The 25,378-nt window shown below is 41.6% G+C and overlaps 1 long non-coding RNA gene across 1 annotated transcript; it reads right to left on the minus strand.

Moving 5' to 3' along the window:
- Window positions 1-1,536: 1,536 nt before the first annotated feature.
- On the minus strand, window positions 1,537-15,227 carry LOC132826626 (uncharacterized). Its single transcript, XR_009645896.1, has 3 exons — window positions 15,146-15,227; window positions 6,842-6,936; window positions 1,537-1,596 (listed from the first exon to the last, which is right to left on the minus strand). It is a non-coding gene; the product is annotated as an uncharacterized LOC132826626 (long non-coding RNA).
- Between the last annotated feature and the right edge of the window lie 10,151 nt (window positions 15,228-25,378).

Here is a 25,378-nt window from a genome sequence, read left to right on the forward strand (position 1 = left end):
GGCAGGGAGTGGGGTAACAGTCCCCGGGGCACGGAGAGGGGGATTGGCCCTGTAGCTGGGAGTGAGTCCCAGTAGGTGACTTTCATGGGGGAGGCAGTTCTGGAACTTACCTTGGACTAGCTGTACACCAGCACACAGCAGACTAGGGGCTTGGAGTGGAGTGGTGATGGCTATTGGACTTTGGTCTGGCGCGGGCAGTCAGACCCTATGCTGAGCTGCTGTAATATCTGTTTGAGTTTTCCCACCTTACTGTAATATCAATCCTTTAATGTTGCCCTTGTTTTAACTTATGTTTCAACTCTGTAGTTAATACAGCTACTTTTATTCCTCTGCTGTATCCAAGAATTGTAAACGAGGTATTTGTAGCTAACAAATACAAGGTATTTGTAGCTAACCTGCTGACAATTCACAGGCTGAAGCTCCTGTGCTCCTGCCCTCTAGGTCTCCTTAGCTGCATCACTCACAGTCACACTCTCCAGTCCCTGAACACTGACCAGATTAGATGACCCAATGGCAAGAGGTGTGACTGGTTCCTGGTACAAAGTGTCGAGGTAACATTCTCCCTCCCTGATGCATTGTAGCTGTAGCTCAGACACGAGCTCAACACTGAGCAGGAGCTGCGCAACCCTCAAACACTTTCCATGGATGTGTTTGTCATGGACCAAGCTATATTTGTTGCAAATGCTGTGGTGAACAAGCCTGTGGTGAGGCATTTGATATCCCCAGTGTGTCACCTGTTGCACCATCCACAATTTGGTTGTGCAATAGTGTCACAACAGTATGGAACTCTGAGGTATACATTAAGTGGAAGGCTAGGAGCCCTGAGCAAGTCAAACACAATCAGACTACATTATCACTTCCATTGGTATTTTTCCTTTCCTTTCTCACTCCCTCAAGGCACGCTGAGGTAGGGTTCCACAAACCCTGCCTCCTTATGTTTAAATCCTCAGATTGACTGTGAGAGAGCTGTACAGTGTCAGAGGAGCCAGCCAGCTGAGCGTGAGGCTGGCAGCAGCTAATTTCCACTGGTGTACTACTTTTTGATGCTGATTGTTATTCTCATGGTGAGAGGTAGAAAGATTGTTCTAGCTACTGGAGACAAATGTAGCACAAGACAGCCACCCGACTGTGAACAACCGATTCAAATAACTAAAGCTCACCCCTTACGAGTTTATGCAGTTCACTGCCACTGGATGCTTATTTATCTACTAAGTCATGCAGGGCGACCTGAATTATTCATTTTCTTAAAAAGCCAAGGGATGAGGCAAGTGGAAGTCCACCTGAAAGTCCACAAGCTCTGATTAAGAGTTATTGAGACTTGAAACATTAGTTTACACTCTCTGCACGGATGATGCCTGACCTGCTGTGATCGCCAGCATTTTCTGTTTGTGGTGAAATTCCACAAGCTTGTTTTTAGGAAACTGATGATTCGTAAAAGCAACAGGTTATTTGCCTACAAAAAAAACTCACGTGGGAAAAAACAATGCAAATGAACAAATAATTTTTAATACTGACCCAATCATCACTTAAGCAGTTGGGGTGTGGATGTGCTTCCTGCTTTATCCGAAGGTCTCTCGTGTAGATGCTAAATGCAGACTAGACAAAATAAATTAATAATGTTAATAACAACTTCAACAGAGGAGAATTTTCTATAAACTACAAGGTTAACATTATATGTTGTCTCTCATATGCAATTGGTTTATTTATAAAAGATAAAGAATAAAATATATTTTAAAAGAAATATATCCATTTTTCCTCAGCAAGTGCTTTCTCATACTTGTCAAACTTTTCCTCTCTGTTAATTTATACAGCAAGCATGGAGCTTAAACAAGGTATTCGACAGTTACCACCCTCCATGGAACTAAGCCACCACATCACAAAGACTGTAGTAGCTCAAGAAACTTGAAAGGGTTTATGAAAGATTTACAAGGATATTGCTAGGGTTGGAGGGTTTGAGCTAGAGGGAGAGGCTGAATAGGCTGGGGCTGTTTTCCCTGGAGCGCAGAGGCTGGGGGGTGTTTATAGAGGTTTATAAAATCATGAGGAGCATGGATAGGGTAAATAGACAAGGTATTTTCCCTGGGGTGGGGGAGTCCAGAACTAGAGGGCATAGGTTTAGGATAAGGGAGAAAAAAATTAAAAGAGACCTAAGGGACAACCTGTTCATGCAGAGGGTGGTGCGTGTATGGAATGAGCTGCCAGAGGAAATGGTGGAGGCTGGTACAATTACAACATTTAAAAGGCATCTGGATGGGTATATGAATAGGAGGATTTAGAGGGATATAGGCCAAGTGCTGGCAAATGGGACAAGATTAGGTTAGGATATCTGGTCAGCATGGACAAATTGGACAGAAGGGTCTGTCTCCGTGCTGTATATCTCTATCACTTAGAAGAGCCACCATCATCACTTCAATGAAATAATGGATGTGCAATGGATGTGACTTTGCCAACAATGCCCTTTCTAGAAATTGTAATCTGCCTTCCAGTAGGAACAAAACAAAGAAATGAAAAGTGAACTTGATATATTCACATGTTATAGATGTGCCAACTCCATTCCTCCTTATTTGATTGGAACAATCTAAGAGCTGTTTAGGATGGCCATTTGTAGCATCAACGGGTTCATACAACCTCTCATTATTCCTTTTGTAATAAATGGGAAATACATATTTTGGCAGGAACAGTGTGCCAAAGGCATTCTGATCATGATGGTGGCTGCACCAATTTAGCAACCACAAGAACTGTTGGGACAAGTTAGCTCCTACAAGTCAAATCATGAGCTACTTACTGGTAAGTGAGCTTAGTTTGGAGTGTTTTTTTTTTGTTTTCCTTACAGGAATCAGATGCAGCAAGGTATGAACTGTTTCACAATATCGTACTCCAATTGTAGCTGATCAAAGCTTACAGTGCAATTGGGTGTATCCCTGTTTCTGAGCTAGAGGCTCCAGGAATGAGTCCCAGCCAATATCTTGATGGCCAAAGAAGGTAGGTACATTACATAGCCAAATTATATCGAGTATCAACTTGCAAATCTTTCCACCACACGTCATTGGCAGGAGGCAACAGCACGAGAGAGTTCTGATCAGTCATGTGATGGAAAGAAGTTGGAACACCTCTAGTCTACCACATGCATAGGAACATTCATGTTGCCACTGCAGCTCCAACTCCGAGTGAACCTTAAACAACCATCCAATGTTTTCATTAGTACTTAGGGATAAAACAACATCATTTCACTCACTGTTACACATTTCCGCATTGAACCGTTTGAATTCAATAGTTAAATAATGGAATGGGGGGGGGTGGGCTAGGTTATTTTTACAATTAATTAATGGGATGAGGGTGTTACTGGCTAGGCCAGCATGTTTTGTCTATCATTGCCCTGACAGCAGTTAACGGTCAACCGTATTACAGTGAGTCTGGGAGATACATGTAGGCCAGACCAGGTAAGGACAGTAGTTTCCTTCCCTAAAGAACATTAATGAACCAGACTTTTGTTTTTAGTTTTCAGGGACTTGGAGACAATAAATGCTGGGCCTGACAAATTCCCATCAGATTCAACAAATGGGATATGAGACGAAAGCAGGAAGAGAGTACTGAGTTGGAAGATGTCATGATCATACTGAATGGAAGGGCAGACTCAAAGGGCTAAACAGGCTACTCTTGCTCGTCTTTGCTATGTGAGTTTTTTGATGGCATTTTTACCAGAGGCGGTCATAGAAACTTGCCAGGCAGCAATGGGAAACCAATTAAAATAGGATCAATTGACTCACAAGAGCCAAATATTCAGCAGGAGGACCTAATGGCTTGACGCGTGATATTTGTTTGACCAAAACTGGACCAAGTAGCTAACGTTAGGCATAGACCTATCCGTGCAGCAGATTCGGGCAGGAAAGACTTGCTAGTGAGAGTATCCTCACCTCTCTCCTCTCATATCTCTGTCACTGCAGCTGCATTCCAAGTGAAGCTACAGTGAAGGCTCCTGGTATTCCTTACATTCTGACTCCAGATTTTCCCTTCTGCCTCCTGGGCCCAACCTCCCATCTCTAATTTTAAGGTGACGATGGAGATGGTCTCATTGGCTAACTCCTGTAAAATTAAGACTGGAAGCAGGGCTGAGGAAGTAAGCAGAGTGAGGAACCAGAAATAGCTGGTTGAATATTTTCAAAGTGGAGAAAATTCAGCTGTGAATTAGCATTTAATTCCTTTAATTCAATCCGAATCTTCCTTCCATTCACTTTTAGCTGGAAGCCAAAATAGTGAATAGAAGAAAGGTTAGAATTCAGCAGACACAGATCAAAGGTGACTGATTTTAAAAAATGATCGTAGCAAAAAATGCATTCCACAATGAGTTTTTTGGACATTGTTTGAAAGGGTAGAGAAGCAGATTCAATGATAATTTTCAACAGGGAGTTGGAAAAAGAAAGGAAAAGAAGAAAGGGAACTAATTAGTTAGCTCTTTCAAAGAGCTGGCAGAGGTGAGATGGACTGAAGGGCCTCGTCCTGCATCATTCTTTGATCCTATTTGATAGAATTTCTGATTTTGCTCTCATTCCAATAAAATCATTGAACATTCCCCAAGACTTTTGAAGAAAATATTCTTAAATATGTTCAATAGAAACAAACAGAAAAACAATTTTGAACAGGAAAACAAAATCAGACATGTTATAGGAGCACTGGATCAGTGATGGAGTTCAAGGAGTGTTAAAAAAAATTTATCCTCATTTTTCCCACTTCATTCCAGCTTTATGTTGCCATCCACGTTGACATGTCATTGGTTTAAGAAAATAGATGGCTTTAATCTTGCTGAAAAGAGATGTATTGCCAAAGCTTATTACTTTGCTCTTGACAGAAGAAATGCAAGAATGACAAATTTCAAATGATCATGTTGGAGGAGAGAATGGGTGCCAACTGATTGGCAAATTGATTCTAATTGATAACATGTCTGCCATTGGAGAGCAATGGGGAAATATATGCTCTAAAGTGCCTGTATAATTCATATGAAGCGCAAGGTTTGAACATTCCATTTGTTTGGAGAATTTGGGTGCCTGTGTGTGATGGTGTATCCCTTCTATCAAACGTAAGTGAGCTATGTTATGAGTTCAGCTGATTGTATTAAATAGGTAATGATCATATACATACATGATGTTGATACAGAGTTACAGGTAGCTTTTGTTCAATGGCAACTTTGGATTTTCCTTCAAATTGAGGTTCAAACTGAGCTTCCAATTTCGGCTATCTCACACTTGGGAGATCTACAGGTACATCCCAAAGAAATACAGGTGGGTAGAAAATGAGAGTTAAGCTAAACCTGCTTCACAATATAACTCTTCATTGAGGAGTACTGTCAAAAACATCCATGGTGAAATGGTGTGTGACTCAAAGGAAGGAATGGAAAAATGTTTGAATAGTTGACTTTTAACCTGCTGTTTTCTGGACAGGTTTATGCATTGTTGGAGGACAGTCATTGGCGATGTTCCCTTATATATTATAAATAAAGCATCTATGCTTAAAATACAAATTAAGTTTCTCTCAGGCTGAACATTGTCTCTGAATCTCAGAAGAAATCCAGAGTGGATACTGGAGAGTCTTACAGCTTTTTTTTTGTAGAAAACTTCCAAAAAGCATTTGACAAAGTCCTGCATGAAAGATTAAATTCCAAGCAAAGAAGATTCATGTTGAATCTTGGAAAGAGATAGAAATTTGTCTTGAAGGGCTGAGTGCAGTTGGTGGAAATGTATGGAGATGTGAATGGTATCAGTTTGCAGGGGTGTGGTTTGCTGAGTAGAGTGCCTTCAGTATCAACATTGAGAGTTTTTAAACCCAGTAATAACAACTTTCAGAAATTGTAAATAATGTTTAAGGAGGGAACCTGCATCACTTAGGAACTGTAATATCAGATGGATAATTCACACAAATGGACAGAAATGTTCGTATGGACAAGTGCCACCCAGGAATTAAAACTAAATCCCATGATTTGGAGGAGCCAGTGTTGGACTGGGGTGGACAAGGTTAAAAATCACATAACACCAGGTTATATTCCAACAGGTTTATTTGGAAGCGCTGCTCCTTCATCAGGTGGTTGTGCAGCAGGATCATAAGACACAGAATTTATAACAAAAGACAACGGTGTCGTGTGGCTGAAATATATTAAACAATTAGGTCTCTCATCTTTTAGAATGGTTTTGCTAGTTTCGGTTCATTAGTTTAAAAGGAGTTCTGGGATTTACGTGTTAACAAACCAAAACTAGCAAAACCATTCTAAAAGATGAGAGGCTTAATCTAAGTTTGTTTAATATATTTCATCTGCACGACACTGTTGCCTTTTGCCATAAATTCTGTGTCTTATGATCCCGCTCCACAACCACCTGATGAAGGAGCAGCGCTCTGAAAGCTAGTCCCTCCAAATAAACCGGTTGGACTGTAATCTGGTGTTGTGTGATTTTTAACTAGATCCCATGAGTACTTTGTGGATAGACTAATCATTGAGAATGAAGGTGGAAGAATTTTTCCCCTTGTGTGGCAATTGCCCTGAATGGTGTATTTTTAATTTTAGGGTATGTGCAGCATAATGTGCGCCATCTTAGATCCAATGTAAGAAAGCACTAAAACTGCAAATTCTTTGACTTTGGACACCGTGGCCAAATATTGCCAGCTTCTGCCTATCACTGCTGTGTCTTCCGCTCTTTTAGTGCATTTATTTCAAAGACGTGAACTGTATTAGAGACACATCAACACACTTTCTAAAACACCATGTCAACAGCTCTACAAATGATACATTAGTAACAAAGCTCCTTGTGAATCAACCGAAAATGTAACCTGAAATGAGCACAGTGAACATACATACTTTGTACGCCTTGGACATTTGTGCATCCATCTGTGCAATCTTGGCTTCAGAATTTTCCCTTAGCATTTCCCACAATTCTGCTGAGCCAGGGTGACCTGTGGGGAATAAATCGAGGGTTAAGGGGTAAATAAAGAATCAAAGAACAAAGGGAGGCAGATGCCTGGGATTGTGTATCATTCTGGCAATAAACTCATTTCCTGATGCATTGGTGTAGCAGAACCTCAAGAAAACCATGCAGGGAAACTGATTTGCTTCAGAAACAAGGGTCACTGAATTGTGATCCAGAACATTGGTCACGAAGCCCGGGATACATAGAACCAAGAATAGTACAGAACAGGAACAGGCTCTTCAGCCCATCATGTCTGTACTGACCATGGTGTTATTCTCAACTCATCCCATCACATGATCAGCTATTTCAGACTGAGGTGAGGTGGAATTTATTCACGTAGAGAATGGCAAACCTACGGAATTCTTCACCATAGAAATTTTTGGAGGCAAAATCACTGAATATGTTTGAGAGCGAAATAGGCAGATTTCTAGAGGCAAAGGTGACAAGGAATATGGGGTAGAACACAGGGGCGTGGTTCTGAGATAGAGGATCAACCATGATCATATTGAACAGCTTTCTCTTTCTCCTATTTTCTATGTTCCTGTTTTGGTTCTGTTCGCCGAGCTGGGAATTTGTGTTACAGACGTTTCGTCCCGTCTAGGTGACATCCTCAGTGCTTGGGAGCCTCCTGTGGAATGTAGCTACGATAGATATAAACTTATGTGGTGGAAATAAACAGGAGTAAGTGAGGACTGCAGATGCTGGAGAGTCAGAGTTGATAAAACGTGGCACTGGGAAAAGCACAGCAGGTCAGGCGGCATCCAAGAAGCAAGAGAGATGACATTTCGGCATAACCCTTCTCCAGGAGGGTCTTCCTAAGAAGGGTCCTGCCTGAAACATTGACTCTCTTGCTCCTTGGATGCTGCCCTGACCTGCTGCTGCTTCTTTCCAACACCATGTCTTATCAACTCTAGTGGAAATAAATGCCAAGATTTATTTATTTTGACTACAACTGTAGCTCTGCTTCTGTACCAGCAAGTTTCAGATTTACGTCCCACTCTCAGACTTGAGCAGAAAAATCAAACAGACACTCTGGTGTAGCACTGAGGGAGTGCCGTTCTGCTGAAAATGCCATCTTTCAGGTAAGATGTCACGCTGAAGCCTTAATTGCTTTTGATCTAAAAGAAGGGAATTATTCCTGGTGTCCAAACTCATATTTGTCCCTCAACCACCACGAAGCTATTCAGTCATTACCACAGTGCTGCTTGTGGGAGTGGGCTGTGTGTAAATTAGCTTTCGCATTTCCCACATTGTAACAGTTATCCCACTTCAAAATGTCACTGGCCCTCAGGCACATAGGGATAGCCTGAGGTCATGAAAGGTATTATATATATGCATGGCTTTCTGTTTATAACAACATTTGGACCCTGTTCTATCATTCAGTTGGATCATGGTTTATTTGTACCTGAACTTCAATTTTCCCACCACTGGTCCATATCGGATTACTAAACAAAAATCCCGGTTTAGAATGCTCAGTTATCCCCAGCACCCTCAGCGAGATAATTCCCGATTCCTACTAATTTTGGTGGCAGTGTTGGGGCTGCCGTTGACTCAATTTCTGGGACATTCTCTGCATTAGTACTTGAGATGGCAAATGAATTAACTCACAATATTGCTTAGTGGAGTCCCCTTCCTTACTGTTATAGCTTATTGATCAGTAATGCCTCGTCATCAATGTTCCATGGTCAGTTTCCATGGAAGATCAGTTTCTTGTGACTCTGTGCTTCCAGACCACTCCCTTGTCAGTTGAATTTTTACAAGGCTGATGATTTTGAATGCTCCTGTGACTGGTGTAATCCCCCTGTGACTGCTGGTCTCCTGCAATGACACTTTGTGCTCTCTGTGATCATTGCTCCAGACCTGCCCAGTGAACACGATTTTCCAACAGAATCTGTACACTGCAAGTGGGGACCATTAACTTTGCTGCTGCTAATTTTTCTTGTTGCCTCCAACTAATGTTCTGCAAGTCCCAGCTATAATCAAATTACCTCATGATATACGATTATGATTCAAGTGTGTTTGTCATCTGATACATCACACATCATTACAGGATAAATATTGGATCCTTAAATGTGATGCAAGTTACAAGTTAATTGCATATCATAACTCAGAAACTATAGGATGACATTCATCATGCATAATCATGATGGAGAAACCAAAATCATAAAGTGTTGTGCAAGAGCTTTAGGACCCTGGGGCAACATTGTGATGTTGCTGCTGAGCTGATCACTGGGCATAAATAGCACAGGGTGGGCGGAGTTATGAAAGAAGGGGCAAAACACATGCAGAGAAACATGTGAAGTGGACTGACTAGCATTAGACAGTAGAGCTTATGGAATAGCTTTCACTAATGTATATCTTTCATTACCATATGTTTCATCTCAATATGACATATGGTCTCTGCTTTACAGTCACGAACGCAGGCAATGTACAAAAACCAAGCTCTGTGCTGATCAATCTTTATATTTGTCATATGGTTTTATATCCACATCCATGGACCTGGGTTCAAGACAGACTGGTCGAGGAGAAGACAAAATCACAAGTTGTTTTCAGGCTAGAGTTTCAGTACAATACTGTTTATTACATATTGAGATGAAACGTATGGTAATCAAAGATATACCAGGCTCCAACCTTATTATACATTAGTGAAAGCTATTCCATAAGCTGTACTGTCTAATGCTAGTCAGTCCACTTCACATGCTTCTCTCACGTGTTTCGTCCCTTCTTTAACTCTGCCCACCCTGTGCCATTTATGCTCAGTGAGCACCTCAGTGGCAACATCACAATGTTGCCCCAAGGTCCTAAACCTCTTCCACAACATTTTATGATTTTAGTTTCTCCTTCAGTGAGTACTCACATGAATGTCTTCCTATATCTTCTGATGCTGTCGACTTCAGGTTTGAGTGGTGTCTTCCCAGGAGCCAGAGAGAACATTCGGCCATTTTAAACATGGTTTAAAGCTCCCTGTGTACCTCTTACAGCTGGCACTTATTACGTAGACACTCATCAACCAAGCTTCAGTAGCCTACCCACCTCAGCACTGCTCTCTATGAAAAGCTTTAAAGGTAATGATTTACATTCACTGAGTACCTAAGCAACATCAGGATGTCTCAAGCACTCTACAGCCTCAGGCCAAAGTAGAAAGTCATTCAGGGCAGGATTTTTTGGGTAGTGGGATTATGTACTCTGCCACCTAAAAGGTCATATCTCAAGACATTCACCTCTCCAGGGTCGGCTGGAGGTTGAAATTCTGCCCTTCACTTGGCAGGAAATCCCTCTTGAGAAAGCGAAAGGTCTGTCTTATCAGTTCCTGATGGAAGGCTTTTACCTGAAATGTTGATTCTCCTGCTCCTTGGATGCTGTCTGACATACTCTTGACTCTCATCTCCAGCACTTACAGTCCTTGCTTTTGCTCTCTGATTGGTTGTCATCCAGGGAGTACAGATTTGGAGTCAGGATGGAAGGAGGTCCTGGAAATTAAGGGGAGGGGCAGTGGACCAGGAAGGAGGGGTGTTCCCTGGCAAAAGTGCCAGTGATGGAAGTGTCTCCCCTCAGCACTCCCCCATCTCTTCCCTACCTTGCAACCCACCAAGCTTCCCTTTGTATGAGAACTCTTCCCACTGGCCTCAAAATTACAGCCCTCGATCTCACCCACCCCATTCCCGAACAGGGGCATGCCATCTAGGAATTTCATGTGCTTCCCCCTGCCAACTTGCTCGAGAGTGCAGGAGAACATGCCTGGAGCAATTCTGGGCACACCTAAAAATGAGGCGTCAACCTGGTGAAGTTATAAAACAGGATCACTTGGATGTGTCATACAGCACAAGCAACGAGCACTAGACAGGGAGGAATGAACCCACAAACAACAAATAGAATCTAAGCTCTGCAGTTCGGTCACATCCAATTGTGAATGTTGGTGGGCATGACACAACTCACTGGAGGAGGAGGCTCCATAAATATCTCCATCTTCAGGACAATAATCCAAAATGCTGAAGCATTCACAACAAGCATCATCAGCCAGCATCAGTGACTGATTTGCTCCAGTACGTTTCAACCTCCTTCTTTGATTACTTTATTGGTTTTAAGCAGAAGGAAATAACTTCCCTTTTGCGATAACTTCCCTTTTTCAGAACCACCAGCAGTTGAACTCTCTATGTCACTATTTGACAAGAATCTTCATAATTGTCGTGAACCAGCTATCTCTTCTTAGCACATTACAAGGAACCGCCTTCTCTCTGTACCACTGTTATAGTTGTGCACCTACTTCCTTTTCTGATGGCATCTTTTCAAATATTGCTTGGTTATTCCCACTCCTACAGTTGGTCTTATTTAACTTCCAACAATTGGTTCTGGTGTGTACAATTTATTCACAGCACAGGAACGTTACTCTGGTTATCTTGTTTTCTGGTTGACCTTCCTCCTTTCTTATTTTGATCTCGTATGGTCTGTTCTCTAAATTCACTTCATTTAATGTCCAAGTATTTTTTTTAATTTTCCTGTTTCCTTTGGATATCCATATGATCATTTCCCTACATGTTCCAGCTTAATGCTCCAGGATACAAATGCTACAGAAAGGATAGAAAGGGAGGCAAGAGAGGAGGGGGATTGGCATTTTTGATAAGGGATAACATTACAGCTGTGCTGAGGGAGGATGTTCCTGGAAATACATCCAGGGAAGTTATTTGGGTGGAACTGAGAAATAAGGAAAGGATGATATTGGGATTGTATTATAGACCTCCTGATAGAGAGAAGTTGAGAAACAAACTTGTAAGAAGATCTCAGCTATCTGTGAAAATAATAGGGTGGTTATGGTAGGGGATTTTAACTTTCCAAACATCTACTGGGACTACCATAGTGTTAAGGGTTTAGATGGATAGGAATTTGGTAAGTGTGTACAAGACAATTTTCTGATTCAGTGTGTGGATGTACGTACGAGAGAAGGTACAAAACTTGACCTACTCTTGGGAAATAAGGCAGAGCAGGTGACTGAGGTGTCAGTGGGGAGCACTTTGAGGCCAGTGACCATAATTCTATTAGTTTTAAAAGAGCAATGGAAAAGGATAGACCAAATCTAAAAGTTGAAGTTCTAAATTGGAGAAAGGCCAAATTTTGATGGTATTAGGCAAGAACTTTCAAAAGCTGATTTGGGGCAGATGTTCACAGGTAAAGGGACAGCTGGAAAATGGGAAGCCTTCAGAAATGAGATAACGAGAATCCAGAGAAAGTATATTCCTGTCAGGGTGAAAGGAAAGGCTGGTAGGTATAGGGAATGCTGGATGACTAAAGAAATTGAGGGTTTGGTTAAGAAAAAGAAGGAAGCATATGTCAGGTATAGACAGGGTAGATCAAGTGAATCCTTAGAAGTGTATAAAGGCAGTAGGAGTATACTTATGAGGGAAATCAGGAGGGCAAAAAGGGGACATGAGATAGCTTTGGCATAATGACAGCCCAAATTCATGTTTCCTTTCTTCCAATTCTAAATGTTGGACAATCGCTCAAAATATCTTATCCTCAAGAGATTCTACTTTGAAATCCATTTATCTGCACTCTCAGTTTATCTTCATGAAGGATTTCAAACAATCCATTTATAACTTCCTGAAATGTCTCAGCAATACCCCAAGAAGTCTTCAAATTCCATATAATTGAATGGTTGCATTATGGTGAAGTTTATGCCAAAAACATATACCTGGTGTTTTAAAAAAGTCACAGTTCCCTCTTAAATCCAATGAATTTAAAACTCCCAGGCTCCAATTTTTATGATCCCAGTTGAAGTTATTACTGGATAAGTCAAATCCCAGATGGAAATCTGACTTAATAGAGTTTTCTTTTAATAAGGCAACCTCTCACTGAAACACAATTAACATTGCAGATTTCATTTTTAACAATAACACAGAGGCTTATTCTGCAGAAATGAATATAAAATAGAAATACACAGTACAAATATAATCCCATTAATCCCAAAAGCACTCCTTTAATTCACATCAAAGAACATTCCCCTCTCTATCACATCTAATATAACTATGGCTTAAACTCCTAGTTTTGAGAATCTGATATTAGGTTAGATTACTTACAGTGTGGAAACCGGCCCTTCGGTCCAACAAGTCCACACCGACCCACCCCCCTACATATACCCCTTCACCTAACACTACAGGCAATTTAGCACACCCAATTCACCTAACCTGCACATTCTTTTGGATTGTGGGAGGAAACCCACGCAGACACAAGGAGAATGTGTTAGTTGCCTGAGGCGGGAATTGAACCCGGGTCTCTGGCAGTGTGAGGCAGCAGTGCTAACCACTGTGCCACCATGCCACCCATATCACTTCCTGGAACCTTCATATGACTGAGCTTAAGCATTTTCAGCATCAAATAACTCCTTGGGTTTTTAGCCACTGGTAAAATTCCCCAATTTCATTAAAAATCCAGGACTCTTCAGGAAGTCTTTCTCTACACTATGTTTTAAAATAAATCACCATGGCGACAGAAATACAATTAATCATACGAATCACTTCAAACACATATAACATCCATGTGGCGTAAGTTCAAATAAAAAAAAACTATCTCAAAATTATATTCAAACATGTATAAATTGCACACCTTACATCACATCAACTATCAATAACTGTCAAAAACCATCCTTTTCTGAATGAGACTGCTTTTCTGATTAGAGTGTCGTCTGTCATACAGAACGTTGTGATAGAATTTCATTTTATTTCCTGTGTGCACAGGTATATGGGGACAGTAGCAGCTTTGTGTCATTGGTGAAGGGGGACAGGTTGATGTAGGCAAGACAACACAAAGTTGGCATGGGGTAAGAGGGGTTAAATGGGAATGGGTGGGTGGCATTAGGTGGAATGGGTTGGCATGCCTGGGGAATGGGAAGCGCTTGGGGTAAGGGGCATTGGTAGAGATGTGAAGGGTGAAGGCCAGAGGAATGTTTTACATGTTATTGTTTTGTTTTACGTTTTGGGCAGAGTGCTTGGGGTCCCAAGAGCAGACTTCTGCCCAGTCAACCTCAGGAACTGGCAGCTTCTCAGCTCTTTGCATGACCTGACTTCCAAACTGAAAATGGAAGGGGTTGGTGGCCATTTTTTAAAGGTTGGGATCTGAAAGTTGGGATTTCTCCTGTCTGTATACTGCCACCTCAGAAACAAATATCAGGATTTTAATCTCTGCATCTCAAAGTACCATCAGGAAATCAAAATTTCACATCCCAACCAGCTCATTCACCACGTCATGTTTCCTGCCCTTCTAGGCTCCTTCTCCAACAGTGTTTACAGTCCCTACAACTCACAGATGTCCATCACTAAGAATTTATATATTAAACAGAATGGACAAGAGCAGAGAGAGAGGTTATTCAATAGTAGGAGTAGAGAAAGAGAACTCAATCAACAGTACAGGAATGAAGAGAGTCCATTAATCCTACGGAGACTTCATAAACAGCTAGCTGGGCTCCAGCCAGGCTGGATTTAGGATTGAGCTGGGATTGGGATCGGGGTGGAATTGGCAACTAGAATGGGGTCGAGGCTGTGTCTGAGTCTGAAGTGATAAATCAAAAATGTTGTCACAGGGAGACACAAGGCATTGCTGGTTAAATATTTTGGCTCACCTACCTGTCAAAATGAAAGTATTCAGGATATTGTATTAGTGTTGGCAAAGTTTCTTGCCATAATAAAATTTATTAACTAAAAGGGTGTTAATTATGAACCATTTAAGTAAAAGGGGTGACATGGTGGCTAAGTGGTTAGCACTACTGCCTCACAGCGCCAGGGACCCAGGTTCAATTCCAGTCTCAGGTTATGTGGGGAATTTCACATTCTCCCCATGTCTGTGTGGGTTTCCTCTGGTTTCCTCCCACAGTCCAAAGATGTGCAGGTCATGTGAATTGGCCATGCTAAATTGCCCATAGTGTTAGGTACATTAGTCAGAGGTAAAATGTAGGGGAAATGGGTCTGGGTGGGTAACTCTTCAGAGGGTTAGTGTGGACTTGTTGGGCAGAAGGGCCTGTTTCCATACTGTAGGGATTTTAAAAATCTATTAAATTAACAAATGGAAAGGAAGACAGGGCAGGTGATGTGCTGCAACTAGAGTATGTGAGTATTTCTAGATACCAAGAGAGCAGTTTTATCAACTAGCCTTTAAATACTTTGCTTCTTCCTACCACATTTTTGGCTACAGGTGGAGCAGTTCCTTACCATCACACTTCTGCAGGACAAGTTGAAAGCATTGGGCAGCATGTTCACTTACTCCTCCTTCAGAGACAAACCTTTCACTTGAGTGCCTGCAGGTAACCACATTTCAGTTCATAAGAATATCATTCCTGAATGATGCACAAGGTTTTACATTTCTTAAATTCCAACTGCTACCAATAAATGTTGTGTTATAACTGAACAAAGATGATCTGATTTAGGAGTCTCAAATGTCTGTAGTCACAGCTTGAATGTCAACCCAAGAACAAATGCTCCACACTGTCTCCTTGGCACCCTGCACTGGCATCAGTGGCATGCTGGTTATGATTGAGTAGGTACTGAAAGGCTGTGTCTAAACCAAGGCGAAGGTACCAAACATTTATGATTGAGATGAGGAGAACTTTCTTCACTCAAAGAGACTGTGAATCCCTGAAGTTCTCTAGTCCAGAGGGTTGGGAATGTATCAAAATTGAAAACATTTCATGCTGAAACAGGTATAGATTGTTGGCATCTTGTTAAATGAATGGATATGGGAAGTGGATGAGAAGGAGAAGTTGAAACTAAAGATGTGTTGAATGGGAAAGCAGACTTGATGAGTTGAATGATATCCAGCACCTAATTTATATCTTCTTGTGTCACAGGACTAGTAACCTTGAAACCTGGACTGATGGCATAGCGACTGGAATTAAATCTCATCAAATGGATTTTTAAAATTCAATTTTCATTTAACAAATATCAATAATGTTGGCCATGAAATTAAAAGGTTGATTTTTACGATAATCTGGTCCACTAATTTCCTTAGGAAAAGACATTTGCCATCCTTACATGGTCTGACTTTATAAGTGACTCCAAACTGAGAGCAATGTGGTTGATTCTGATATGACTCTTTGGGATACCGCATTGGAAATGAAGCCCCAATGTTTCCAGAATTATCACAAAGGCAAAAATTTGAGTAAACCACCAATTTGCCCAATTTTGCATCATTGTCTAAATTAGGATGACTGAATATGCACACACACTTTACCATTAACTACAGAATTACTATTATTGCAACTAGTGTTAACTGATGGCAAAAACAGGCATGTTAAATTGCTCATGTATAACTCTCTAACTTAAAAACTACCCCTTTCTTGAAATTTTCATATAAATACGAAGAGGCGCAAAGAAACAAAATAACACAAACATTACGGGATACAAAACTGAAATTACTGGGAAAACTCAGCAGGTCCAATAGCATCTGTGGGGACAAAGCAGAGGTAATGCTTCAAGTCCACTGACTCTTCATCTGTATGATGAAGAGATTGGAAATGTTGACACGCTTTCTCCCTACGAATGCTGCCAGGCCTGTTGAGTTTCTCCAGCAATGTTTGTTTTTGTTGCAGATCGCCAGCATCTGCACTTCTTTATTTTGGACAAATACCATGGAGGTGAAATCAAACAATGAGTCACAGAAGCACGGTGCTGGCACCAGTCCGGATCACAAATGTTGGTGACTATATTATTATTTTGGGTCCATTTGACTCCTTTGTATCCTTTTCTGACGATGCAAGGTTGTGAATACATTGATTCTCAGCCATACGTTCACTGATTGAGGAACTGTTCCTTCAATGTTTCTGATTGGAAAGGGATTTCCCCCTTTCCTTTTCAACAATGAATTTTAGATTAAACTGCATACATAGAAAGGGGGAGGAGAGAAGCTAAATACTGGGGATTTTCTTTTGCTTCTCCTTACAGAAGGGGAGAGAGAGGGATAGACACTTTCTGTTTGCAGGCTGGCGGGTTTTGCTGTACCCAAGAATGTAGCAACCTGTCCAGGATCCAATTAAATGGTTGCTGCTATGCTGTGTCCTCTGGATGTGTCTGAAACTTCAGTCAAAAGACTGTCTCTGAGCAGAATTGCTCTGAACAGACTTGCCCTGAACAGATGCAGCCAACATCATGGTGTCTGGAATGCTCTCTCAGTGCTGGAATACAACTACACTGTACATACAAATCACTATGCATTCCAGTGATGGGCTTTTAAAACTACAAACATAGTTTTACAATTCCTTAGTTTAAACCCATATCCTTTTTTATTTATTAGTCTGCAGTCCAAGAATATGTGTTTATGTGTTCTCATTACAGTTCTCAATTGCCCTGCATGATGGTCAAAAGAAAATTCAGTTATATTAAGACAGTGACTCACCACTATCTTCTCAAGGGTAATTAGGGATGGGCAATAAATACCGACTTTGCCAGCAACACCCACGTCCTGTGAATGAAGAAGTAAAAACTGTAGCTGCAGCCTGACTGCGGTAGCCAGTTATTGAAAGAAATGATAATTATCTCACTTCAAACCCTCATGCTTTCTTCATAAAAGAACTGCATAAGTATTAGAAATACCTTGGATTTTTGATCACATGACTGGGGTCTAGTCATTCCACATGCTGGAACCATTCCATCGACAGTGGAAATTTTTACTTTTGTAAGCACTTATAACTTGATTGAAACAGCATCAACATTTTCTGACACACTTCTCGCTCACTCTGTCATTTATTTCATCAGCCTCCTTTTGCAGAAACTGACTGCTTGCAACGTACTGTTTCGAAGGTAACTGGGAAAAGTGAGCAATGGTCACATTTTGTGTTCAGCACTGAATTAATCTACCTGTTTGGTAAAAGGGCATTTGCCCATCATTGTTTTTATGGGAGCTCTACAGTGTGGAAGCAGGCCATTTGGCCCATCAAGTCCACAACTGCCCTCTGAAGATCATCCTATCCAGACCCACCCCATCCCTGTAACTTTGATTTCCCCTTGGCCAACACATCCTTGGACACTGTGAGAAATTTAGCATGGCCAATCCACCTAACCTGCACCTCTTTGGACTGTGGGAGGGAACTGGAGCACCCAGAGGAAACCCACACAGACACGGGGAGAACGTGCCAACCATTTGCCCGAGGGTGGAAGTGAACCCTCTGGCCCTGCGATGCAGCAGTGTGAACCACTGAGCCACCGTGCCAGCCATTTTACGGGCTTTTGTTCTTGACTTTTGTCAACCAGTTCTTGAGAAAGAACATAGGCTTCTACAGAGGATATGGGACTGTGTGGAGCATGCCACACAACTGTGCAACTCCTTAACAATCTCATTTAGAATATGGGATGAACAGTGCAGACCCTGCATTTAGGAGTGCCAGTTAGAATATGGAATTCAATGCTAATTTATGTACAGAAATACAGAATTGAGAAGATTAAAAGTGACATAAAAAAGAAAACTTAATACCAATTATTTAATTTATTTACTTGAAAACATCTTTAATACTTAAAATCCAAAAGAATGACATTTCTCACTTTGGCAGTGCTAACGTTTGTGATGGAGATGTTGTTTGAAAGGAGTTAAGGCTTATTGCGTTGTTCAAAACACAAGAATGGTTTGTTTTTGAGGGTTGGGGGGGGGGGGGGGGTGGAATATACAATAGATAAGTGCCACTGCCAGAAGAAATACAATTGTTTCTTTTGTATACTGCTAGCTTGATTAAGCCATGTGACCTCAACCTCTGCTGTAACACTGTGTGTGTGTCATCAGTTGCAACCATTAAACATGCACCACGTGTGAGATGGTGTCAGAGTGAAACAACTGCAAGTTTGCAGATTCCGAGAGCTGCAAGAGAATCAGCTGCTGAGAGGGGAAACAGAATTGGAATTGTTTTCACTTTTAGCGGCAGAAGTATGAAATAATTAGGAAACCTGAACAGAAGAATTGCAAACATCATTGTAGCCTAGATCTCTCACAGGCGCAGAAAAGCCACACAGTAGAGAGTTTGAAGACTTGGAAGAAACATTTTGAGGCCCATTCTGTATGATTAGCATATGCTTAACATCAGAGTTTATAGGGAAAGGGATACTCACTCAGTATGTGACTGCACTGATCCACCTAGCTAAAAGACCCTGAGATTTTTGTCTCATTGCATTTCATCTCATCTCTGATTGGCAGGATCTCTTATACAGAGACAACGAAAGCATGTCTGCTGAAAATGGAGGAAAATGCTCTGAAGGAATCTGTGTGTCATGTGCTGATGCTCCGTTGTTGTCAACTCGCAGCTGGAGTGTTGTAATCAAGAATTGGTGAGTCTCTACATTTTGCTGAGAGACATTCAAGTCCAATCGAGAATGTGACTCGGACAATGAGATATTTTCAGAAAAGCCAGCAGGAATATCAAGACCAGAGGACAGGATGTAAATATTGTGGAGGACAATGCAGAAGAGAAAAGGAAGCATGTCCAGTGTAGTCATGATTTGGAGATGCCGGTGCTGGGCTGGGGTGTACAAAGTTAAAAATCACACAACACCAGGTTATAGTCCAACAGGTTCAATTGGAAGCACTAGCTTTCATGGCGACGCTTCTTTACCAGGTGGTTGTGCCGTGTGTGTGTGTGTGTGTGTGTGTGTGTGTGTAGAGCTGTAAGTGCGCCGTGCTGAATCAAGTTGCTCACAAGCATTAAAGGAGAGAAGCTAGTCTCGAGATATGGCTGGAGAGATTTCAGGATTAGTGGTGCTGGAAAAGCACAGCAGTTCAGGCAGCATCCAAAGTGCAGCGAAATCGACGTTTCGGGCAAAAGCCCTTCATAAGGAATAAAGGCAGTGAGCCTGAAGTGTGGAGAAAGTTCAGCTGATGATTGACAAATTACAACAGATCTAAAGGTGATAAATGGTTTATGCCTGTTGGAAAGATGACATTTTTTAAAATTTTTGGACTAAGGAGTGAAAGTTGGAAGCAATGGACGCTGCTTTGCAAAATAAAAAAAAGTTAGCAAGGAATTTGCCACTTGGAAAATAAACCAGTGAAGCTAAGTGATACATTTGAAACATAGTTACTTTGTTAGCAGTGTGTCCAGACAATTTGCACCATCTACTGTGAGTTCAGGGGAACTGTTTGATGTATTAAACTGTGCTGTAACACGGATGGTTGATTAAAATGCAAACAGGAACTTCTGGAGGCCAACTGCAACAACATATCTGTGTCGCTATTCTCTATATTGTTCTGTCTCCCTTGAAAGATTAGGAAAATAACATCCAGGAAACCTGAAAGAAAAGATTCTTAAACAAAGGAGAAGGGAAGATGCATGGTCCAAACAATCAACCATTAAATTGACCGTTGCTTTGTAGATATCACGATATGTCATTACAGAGAATAATTACGCAGATCAAGAAAACAGTTTTTTTTGTCTGGACTTGCATTACAGAAGTGTCTTCCCCACCTATACACTTTTTAACATCTATAACATTTGTGTCAAACTGTCTGCCTCACTGTTATTTGTGAATGAGTGTGTATTAGGGGTAAAAGAGGTTTCACTTACACTCAGGTTTTGGAGGCACAGGCTGTCTCAGCCCTATTTTCTGAATTTCACATTCTCTTACACACATGCTAGCAATTCTTAGAATCATAAAATCCCTACTATGTGGAAGCAGGCCATTCAGCCCATTGAGTCAACACCGACACCTTGACCCTATCCTTGTAACCGTGCACTTCTCAAGGATAATCCACCTAGCCTTGATATTTTGGGCAATTTAGCATGGCCAATTCACCTAACATGCACATTTCTAGACTTGGCTGATTTATGCTTTAATAATGGTCAATGTCATTAATATTGCCATCATTTCAACTGCAAGATCTAGCCAAACTCTTTGTATGAATTTAATGAGGGGAAATCAATTGTCCATTTAACTGTAGTGGACATTCATTTGAGCTCAGCCCAGTCCTACTTTTATCCAATTATCTCATTAGTACAATGTACTTCTAGAAAAGGGTGAATGCATGACATTCGGGAGAAGCATACAGAGCAACATTCAATCTTAAGCTGCTGAGGTTAGTTACTGAAATGGGCTTTTATACCACAACTTCAGATTGAATGTAGGTTCTTGCTGTCTTGTGAGATTCAGCTCTATCCTCCCTTATACAGTTTATCTACCCTATCTTAAAAACATTTCATGTTACTTTTAGAAGCGTTCAAAAATAGACAGTGTAAAACTTATGAAAACTTCCTATCAGCTTGCACTCTCTTAGAATACTCGCCTGAATACTGAGAAAAAAGATTTTAAGTTTTTTTACAAAAAATTACAAAACCACCAAAATAGTGTGACAACTTTATAATATGATGACAATAACAGGAAACAAACTACTACTCCACGAAATATTGAAACGAGAGACAGAGAGAATAAAAACCCTACAAAAATTTCAATTTAATAAATATCTAAAGGAAGAAAAGAAAAATATATAAATAAAATAAAATTAAACCAAGTTATACCAAAGTTACTTACATTATATTCAATTATGATTTGGAGATGCCAGTGTTGGACTGGGGTGAACAAAATTAAAAATCACACAACACCAGGTTATAATTCAACAGGTTTAATTGGAAGCACACTAGCTAGTGTGCTTCCAATTAAACCTGTTGGAATATAACCTGGTGTTGTGTGATTTTTAACTATATTTAATTAAGTTACCACACTCAGCGCAATCCCACTGAAGCTCCCTACCGCTGGGAGCATTAGTAAGCAAACGCATATTTGTTCAGGATTCTTCCCCCTAGGAGCCCCCAGACCGCCAGACATAGCCCTCATGGCTACACAAAGGCCTTGATCAATATAGCCGACAAGTCTGCATCAATATAATTCAGGAAGGGCTGCCATGTCCTACAAACCAGTTCAGTTTCCTGGTGCACCATATTTGTAAGCAAGTCCGGGGGATGTGCTCCATAACTAATCCAAGCAAGCCCAAAAGTCCCGGGGGATTCTCCGACACCAAGCTCATTTGAATGTCCTTCCTTGCACAAAATGAAAGAATATTAAACAATTTCTTCCCACGCACGCCCAAATAGGGGAGATTTGGGAGACCCAAGAGGAGGGACACCGGATCCAACTTAACCTCAGTTCCCAAAAACCTGTTCCAAAATGCTAGCTATGGCATCCCAATACCTGCAAAGCTTGGGGCATGACCACAAGCATTGAGTAAGAGTGTCGAATTCCATTTTACATTTGGAGCACATAGCGGGCAAGCTGTCCCAGAGCCAAATGTGCCCTGTGGTGTATCTTCAGTTGGATAGCCGGGATCCTGTTACAAATCGAAATCTTCCTAACATTCTCCCAAATATCCTCCCACATCTCTGACAAGATTTCCACCCTAATTCTTGAGTCCAGGTTCTGCCTGACAAGTGATAGAGGCTGCTGACCAAGAGAGTGCCCATATACCGGAGCACTCTCCTTTCCATATCCAACTTATAGGGACTAACCATCAATGTTGTCTTTTTTTTTGTATAAAGTCCCAAACCTGGAAGTAACGAAAGAGGTCTCTCCTAGGTAGCTCAAATTTCTGCTCGAAAGACATCATGGCCTCCCCATCAAATAAATCTCCCAAACAGGAGATTCCTCTAGACTCCCAGAATTACAGCCAGAGTCCATCTACCCCGGCCAGAATCCCAACATTCCCACTATGGGTGTGAAAGGGGAAGTTTTTTGTAAGTTGCCCTCACTTTGCCGCATCATTCTCCATGCTTTAACTGTGTTAAGGACAATTGGGTTTCCATAGTGGTCCATAACAATTCTCACCTTGTCCATAAATAACAAATTGATGAGGGGCCATTTTGTCTGGGAGTCCTCAATGTCCACCCAGATTGACTGTGGGTCCTGGCAGGCACAGTTAGCCACATGGAATAGTAAGGAACTTAATTGATATTTCTTAAAATCCGGAAAATCCAAACCTCCCTTCCCCCACGACAGCTGCAATTTATCCAGCTTAATAAGAGGCCGCCAGTGATGCCAGATAAAAGATCAGAGCCAACTGTAAAGCCTCTGTAATTCTTGTCTTGGCAGCATCAAAGGGAGCATTCCCATGGGATATAATAAGTGAGGAAGGACATTCATTTTAACCAGAGCCATTTGACCCAACCAAGATATCGTAAGATCCTCCCAGCACCAAAAGTCCTGCCTTATCTTCTCTAGCAACTGCACATAATTAGCTTTATATAATTGATCAAAGACCAGGGTGATAAAAATGCCTAAATGCAGGAACCCTCCCTGTGACCACCAGAAAGGGAAACGGATTCCATCCCCAAAATCGGATGTTCTTGTTCGGCCCCCCACAGGCATGGCTTCCGACTTCACGAAATTAATTTTATGCCCTGAGAACAAGCCAAATAGATTCATCATTTGTATTAAACGGGGCACAGCTGTTATTGGATCAGTGAAGGATGCCATCTGCGTAGAGGGTAACCTTATGCCTACCTGATCCTACCTCCAGGGCAATTACATTGGGATCCCTCCGAGTGGCCTCTGCCAGCGACTCAATCACCAATGTAAATAATAGTGGCAAAAGAGGGCACCCTTGTTGGCAGCCTCTGCCGATACTATAACTATCTGACCCTATACCATTCGTGAGAACCGCTGCTTTCGAGTCATTATATAACACTGCCACCACTTGGCAAAACCCCTCCAAGATCGAACCATTCCAGGACAGTAAAAAGGTACGGCCATTCCACCCAGTCTAATGCTTTCTCTGCATCCAGGGAGACAACCAAACCAGGGGTCGACCTTTGCTGGCATACTTGGACCATATTTAATAATCTTCTATTATTTTTGGTAGACCTACGACTCTTGATAAAACTTGCCTGATCCTCCTTTAGAAGAAAAGACAAAACCCACTCCAGCCTTATTGCCAGCATTTTCAACAGAATTTTAAAATCCACATTCAGCAATGATATGGGCCTGTACGAAGTGCAATCCTTTGGGGATTTTCCTTTCTTAAGAATAAGAGAAATATTTGCTTCTGTCAAAGAAGATGGGAGGCAGACCTGACTGAATGAGTAATTGTACATATCCAGGAGTGGCCCATCCAGCATGTCCATAGACTCCTTATAAAATTCACTTTGAAATCCGTCTGGGCCGAGCGCTTTACCACTCTGGAGCAGTCTCACCGATTCCTGTATTTCCTGAATTGTCGGGGGTGGGGGGGGGGCATTCAGAAAGGACGCCTGCTCTGAAGTTACACCTGGAAGGTCCAGGTGTTAAAAAAGGATTCCATCTTCATCAGTCTGTTCTCACAGCCCTCCGACTGGTATGGCTCAGAGTAAAACTTCCTAAATGCTGCATTATTCTTTTTACCATTGCAAGTAAGAGTACTAGCACTCTCTCTCATGGATGTAATAGATTGGGGGGCATTCTTCTTTCTGGCAAAGTACGCTAGATACCATTCCTGATGAAGGGCTTATGCCCGAAACGTCGAATTTCCTGTTCCTTGGATGCTGCCTGACCTGTTGCGCTTTTCCAGCAACACATTTTCAGCTCTAATCTCCAGCATCTGCAGACCTCACTTTTTCCACGCTAGATACCTACCCAGTTTATCACCATACTCAAATAATCTCTGTTGCGCAAAAGAGATTTCCCTCTTGGTGTCTGGGTGAGTGTAGCATTCAAAGTAGCCCTGAGGGCTGTAATCTGCTGCAATTTGGTTACAGACGGTCTGTCACAGTATGCGAATTTAGCTGCCTTCAGGCGAGCCTTGACTAAATGCTGCTGCTCTCGCCTCTGTTGCTTCTGGGTCGCTGAATAAGAAATAATCAAACCCAGTGCATAGGCCTTGGCAGTGTCCCAAAGCAGCAATGGATTACTGGCCGTACCCAAGTTAATATCCCAAAAGATTTTGAATTCCCACGAAAAGTATTCTATAAACTTGCTATCTTTCAGGAGGAAGGGGTCCATGCACCATTGCTGGGAGCCCCTCCCATTACCACCAGCCTTGACCTCCATGTACACAGCCACATGATCAGAAACAGCTACGTTCCCTATTTTGCAAGACAGCACTGAATTCAAAAAGGTCGATGGGACAAAAAACATGTCAATTCTAATATCGCACTTTTGTGGATTTGAAAAAAAGGTGAAATCCCTACCTTCGGGGTGAAGACATCTCCACACGTCCACCAACCCCAGCTCCTGTTCAGGTCCACCAACTGCCTGGATTGCAGGGACATTCCTGCTCACTTCAGGATCAATAATACGATTAAAGTCTCCCCCTATAATTCTATGATGTGCCCCAAGAGCCATCAACCAAAAAAACGCATCTGTTAAAAATTTAAGGGGCGCACCAGGGGGGCAGTACACATTCAAAATCCCATATTCCTCTCCATGTATTAAAGCTTTAAGAATTACAAATCGCCCATACTCATCCTTAATTTGGCCTAACATTTGAACCGGGAGGTTCTTCCAGATGAG

This window comes from Hemiscyllium ocellatum, chromosome 23 (assembly GCF_020745735.1).
Source record: "Hemiscyllium ocellatum isolate sHemOce1 chromosome 23, sHemOce1.pat.X.cur, whole genome shotgun sequence".
Taxonomy (NCBI): Eukaryota; Metazoa; Chordata; class Chondrichthyes; order Orectolobiformes; family Hemiscylliidae; genus Hemiscyllium; species Hemiscyllium ocellatum.